A 6,000-nucleotide genomic window follows, 5' to 3' on the forward strand; every position below is an offset into this window, starting at 1 on the left:
AAATCAAGTTCTTGAATTAATTTCCATCACACATTAATGAATGATGTTACATGTATTTATGGATCGTTGAATCTGCATTTGCAAATCGTCATACATGCGTGGACTGCTTTGAATTTGTTTGTGGTATTTTTGAGACCTTCCTGGCAGGTTAAGATTCATAAATATCTTTTTTTGGAGGATGTTCCGTTCAGCCAATCGCGGTGAGCTTTTAATCCACCAATCAAAACACTCTTTACTGAACAGACTCAAGAAGCTCAATGCTGCGCTTGTACTGTGCAGTGTTCCATGATCGGCTCCTTGATGTAAAGACATTTTAGTGGGTACTCTTTTTTTTTTTTAGCACCTGATTACAATTTCTACAAAATCACATTATGATTTATATCATTTGCACAAAATACAGCTACCTGGTTAGCCTGCTGTCTTATACACCAAAGTTGCACATACCCTGTTTATTCAGATCAATCTGTAATGTTATCAAATAAGTGTTAAATGTCCAGATATTTCATTTAATAACAACAATTATGTAATGTGTTCTTTTGTTGTTGTTAGTAGTAGTAGTATCAGGTTCGCAGTAACTTTTGATCAGGCATTAAAAACAGCTATCACAGAGGGAACAGGAACAACACAGAGGGAACGCGCTTTCAGAGCGTTTTTCATCTAGATGCCCAGAATTGAGATATGATTAAATTTTTTAGTTTTTTTTTTGACCATCTACTTTAATATTCTTGTAATTTGTTGTTGTCTTTGACTGTTCTGTATTACTATAATTTCCAAAGGATAATATTACACTTTAGAAGGCTATATGCACACCTCATATCAAACCATTTTACTGCAGCGTTTCTAAGATATGGGACATTATGACACTTTAAAGGGCTATAAAAGACCACATTTCTAATAAGTATAAAATAAGGGACATCCCATACTATATGCACACCTTATATCAAACCATTTTACTGCAGAGTTTTGGAGATATCGGACATTATTACATTTTAGAGGAGTATAAAGATCCCATTTCTAATAAGTAGAAAAAAAACAATGGTCGGTACTTACTCAGGACGTCCCATACTATATGCACACCTCATATCAAACCATTTTACTGCAGCGTTTCTAAGATATGGGACATTATGACACTTTAAAGGGCTATAAAAGACCACATTTCTAATAAGTATAAAATAAGGGACATCCCATACTATATGCACACCTTATATCAAACCATTTTACTGCAGAGTTTTGGAGATATCGGACATTATTACATTTTAGAGGAGTATAAAGATCCCATTTCTAATAAGTAGAAAAAAAACAATGGTCGGTACTTACTCAGGACGTCCCATACTATATGCACACCTCATATCAAACCATTTTACTGCGGCATTTTTTAGATATGGGACCATATGGCACTTTAGAGAGCTATAAAGACCCCATTTCTAATAAGTAGAAAAAAACAATGGTCGGTACTTACTCAGGACGTCCCATACTATATGCACACCTCATATCAAACCATTTTACTGCACCATTTTTGAGATATGGGACAATATTCTTTTTCAGAGGCCTATAAAGACCCGATTTCTAACAAGTATAAAAAACCAATGGTCAGTTCCTATAAGGGACGTCCCATACTATATGCACATCTCATACAAAGACATTTTGCTGCTGCTTTTTTGAGATATGGGACTATATCTTATTTTAGAGGGCTATAAAGACCCCATTTCTAATAAGCAGAAAAAATCAATGGTCGGTTCTTATTCAGGACGTCCCATACTATATGCACATCTCATACAAAGACATTTTGCTGCTGCTTTTTTGAGATATGGGACTATATCTTATTTTAGAGGGCTATAAAGACCCCATTTTTAATAAGTAGAAATACTACATACATCCCATACTATATGCACCCCTCATATGAAATAATTTTACTGCAGCATTTTTGAGATATGGGACCATATGGCGCTTTAGAAGGATATAAAGACACCATTTCTAATAAGTAGAAAAAACTGTTCTAATACAGGACATTTCTACGGTAAACCTTGGAATAAGAATGAAAAATAGCAATATTAGTGTAGATGCCATTCTTCTTCTGATGTAACAAGTACATCTGGTGTTATAGGAAGTGTTCCCTTGTTCCGGCTGATCTAATTTATGCAGCTTAACAATGTGAAAATATAAATTGATAATGTGTTATGTGTATGCCAGGTTAAAGAGATGTGTTTTTAATCTAGATTTAGACTTACAGAGTCTGTCTGCTTCCTGAACAATGCTAGGAAGATTGTTCCAGAGTTTAGGTGCCAAATAGGAGAAGGATCTACCGCCTGGGGTGAAATGTACTCATATATGGTATGCATACTGTATGTGACGTCCCCTATAGAAACTGACCATTACTTGTTTCTACTTATTTGAAATGAGGTCTTTATAGATGTAGAAAATAGAATAATGACATACTATATCTCCCAAATACCGCAGTAAAATGGTTTCCTATGACATGTGTATACAGTATGGGATGTCCCATATAAGAACTGACCATTGTTTTTTTCTACTTATGAGAAATGGGGTCTTTATAGCCCTGTAAAGTGCAATAATGACCGATATCTCGAAAACGCTGCAGTAAAATGGTTTGATATGAGGTGTGCATATAGTATGGGACGTCCTGAATAAGAACCGACCATTGTTTTTTTCTACTTATTAGAAATGGGAAATGTATAACCTTCTAAAGTGTAATAATGCCCGATATCTCAAAAACGCTGCAGTAAAATGGTTTGATATGAGGTGGGCATATAGTATGGGATGTCCTGAATAAGAACCAACCATTATTCTTTTCTACTTATTAGAAATGGGAATTTTATAACCTTCTAAAGTGTAATAATGCCCGATATCTCGAAAACGCTGCAGTAAAATGGTTTGATATGAGGTGGGCATATAGTATGGGATGTCCTGAATAAGAACCAACCATTATTCTTTTCTACTTATTAGAAATGGGAATTTTATAACCTTCTAAAGTGTAATAATGCCCGATATCTCGAAAACGCTGCAGTAAAATGGTTTGATATGAGGTGGGCATATAGTATGGGATGTCCTGAATAAGAACCAACCATTATTCTTTTCTACTTATTAGAAATGGGAATTTTATAACCTTCTAAAGTGTAATAATGCCCGATATCTCGAAAACGCTGCAGTAAAATGGTTTGATATGAGGTGGGCATATAGTATGGGATGTCCTGAATAAGAACCAACCATTATTCTTTTCTACTTATTAGAAATGGGAATTTTATAACCTTCTAAAGTGTAATAATGCCCGATATCTCGAAAACGCTGCAGTAAAATGGTTTGATATGAGGTGGGCATATAGTATGGGATGTCCTGAATAAGAACCAACCATTATTCTTTTCTACTTATTAGAAATGGGAATTTTATAACCTTCTAAAGTGTAATAATGCCCGATATCTCGAAAACGCTGCAGTAAAATGGTTTGATATGAGGTGGGCATATAGTATGGGATGTCCTGAATAAGAACCAACCATTATTCTTTTCTACTTATTAGAAATGGGAATTTTATAACCTTCTAAAGTGTAATAATGCCCGATATCTCGAAAACGCTGCAGTAAAATGGTTTGATATGAGGTGGGCATATAGTATGGGATGTCCTGAATAAGAACCAACCATTATTCTTTTCTACTTATTAGAAATGGGAATTTTATAACCTTCTAAAGTGTAATAATGCCCGATATCTCGAAAACGCTGCAGTAAAATGGTTTGATATGAGGTGGGCATATAGTATGGGATGTCCTGAATAAGAACCAACCATTATTCTTTTCTACTTATTAGAAATGGGAATTTTATAACCTTCTAAAGTGTAATAATGCCCGATATCTCGAAAACGCTGCAGTAAAATGGTTTGATATGAGGTGGGCATATAGTATGGGATGTCCTGAATAAGAACCAACCATTATTCTTTTCTACTTATTAGAAATGGGAATTTTATAACCTTCTAAAGTGTAATAATGCCCGATATCTCGAAAACGCTGCAGTAAAATGGTTTGATATGAGGTGGGCATATAGTATGGGATGTCCTGAATAAGAACCAACCATTATTCTTTTCTACTTATTAGAAATGGGAATTTTATAACCTTCTAAAGTGTAATAATGCCCGATATCTCGAAAACGCTGCAGTAAAATGGTTTGATATGAGGTGGGCATATAGTATGGGATGTCCTGAATAAGAACCAACCATTATTCTTTTCTACTTATTAGAAATGGGAATTTTATAACCTTCTAAAGTGTAATAATGCCCGATATCTCGAAAACGCTGCAGTAAAATGGTTTGATATGAGGTGGGCATATAGTATGGGATGTCCTGAATAAGAACCAACCATTATTCTTTTCTACTTATTAGAAATGGGAATTTTATAACCTTCTAAAGTGTAATAATGCCCGATATCTCGAAAACGCTGCAGTAAAATGGTTTGATATGAGGTGGGCATATAGTATGGGATGTCCTGAATAAGAACCAACCATTATTCTTTTCTACTTATTAGAAATGGGAATTTTATAACCTTCTAAAGTGTAATAATGCCCGATATCTCGAAAACGCTGCAGTAAAATGGTTTGATATGAGGTGGGCATATAGTATGGGATGTCCTGAATAAGAACCAACCATTATTCTTTTCTACTTATTAGAAATGGGAATTTTATAACCTTCTAAAGTGTAATAATGCCCGATATCTCGAAAACGCTGCAGTAAAATGGTTTGATATGAGGTGGGCATATAGTATGGGATGTCCTGAATAAGAACCAACCATTATTCTTTTCTACTTATTAGAAATGGGAATTTTATAACCTTCTAAAGTGTAATAATGCCCGATATCTCGAAAACGCTGCAGTAAAATGGTTTGATATGAGGTGGGCATATAGTATGGGATGTCCTGAATAAGAACCAACCATTATTCTTTTCTACTTATTAGAAATGGGAATTTTATAACCTTCTAAAGTGTAATAATGCCCGATATCTCGAAAACGCTGCAGTAAAATGGTTTGATATGAGGTGGGCATATAGTATGGGATGTCCTGAATAAGAACCAACCATTATTCTTTTCTACTTATTAGAAATGGGAATTTTATAACCTTCTAAAGTGTAATAATGCCCGATATCTCGAAAACGCTGCAGTAAAATGGTTTGATATGAGGTGGGCATATAGTATGGGATGTCCTGAATAAGAACCAACCATTATTCTTTTCTACTTATTAGAAATGGGAATTTTATAACCTTCTAAAGTGTAATAATGCCCGATATCTCGAAAACGCTGCAGTAAAATGGTTTGATATGAGGTGGGCATATAGTATGGGATGTCCTGAATAAGAACCAACCATTATTCTTTTCTACTTATTAGAAATGGGAATTTTATAACCTTCTAAAGTGTAATAATGCCCGATATCTCGAAAACGCTGCAGTAAAATGGTTTGATATGAGGTGGGCATATAGTATGGGATGTCCTGAATAAGAACCAACCATTATTCTTTTCTACTTATTAGAAATGGGAATTTTATAACCTTCTAAAGTGTAATAATGCCCGATATCTCGAAAACGCTGCAGTAAAATGGTTTGATATGAGGTGTGCATATAGTATGGGATGTCCTGAATAAGAACCAACCATTATTCTTTTCTACTTATTAGAAATGGGAATTTTATAACCTTCTAAATTGTAATAATGCCCAATATCTCGAAAACACTGCAGTAAAATGGTTTGATATGAGGTGTGCATATAGTATGGGATGTCCCTTATAAGAACCGACCATTGTTTTTTTCTACTTATTAGAAATGGGATCTTTATACTCCTCTAAAGTGTGATAATGTCCCTTATCTTAAAAACGCTGCAGTAAAATTGTTTGATATGAGGTGTGCATATAGTATAGGATGTCCCTTATAGGAACCGACCATTGTTTTTTTCTACTTATTAGAAATGGGATCTTTATACCCCTCTAAAGTCTGATAATGTCCCTTATCTCCAAAAC

Source organism: Sinocyclocheilus grahami, unplaced genomic scaffold (genome assembly GCF_001515645.1).
Source record: "Sinocyclocheilus grahami isolate Dianchi unplaced genomic scaffold, SAMN03320097.WGS_v1.1 scaffold2426.1, whole genome shotgun sequence".
In the NCBI taxonomy this organism is placed as follows: Eukaryota; Metazoa; Chordata; class Actinopteri; order Cypriniformes; family Cyprinidae; genus Sinocyclocheilus; species Sinocyclocheilus grahami.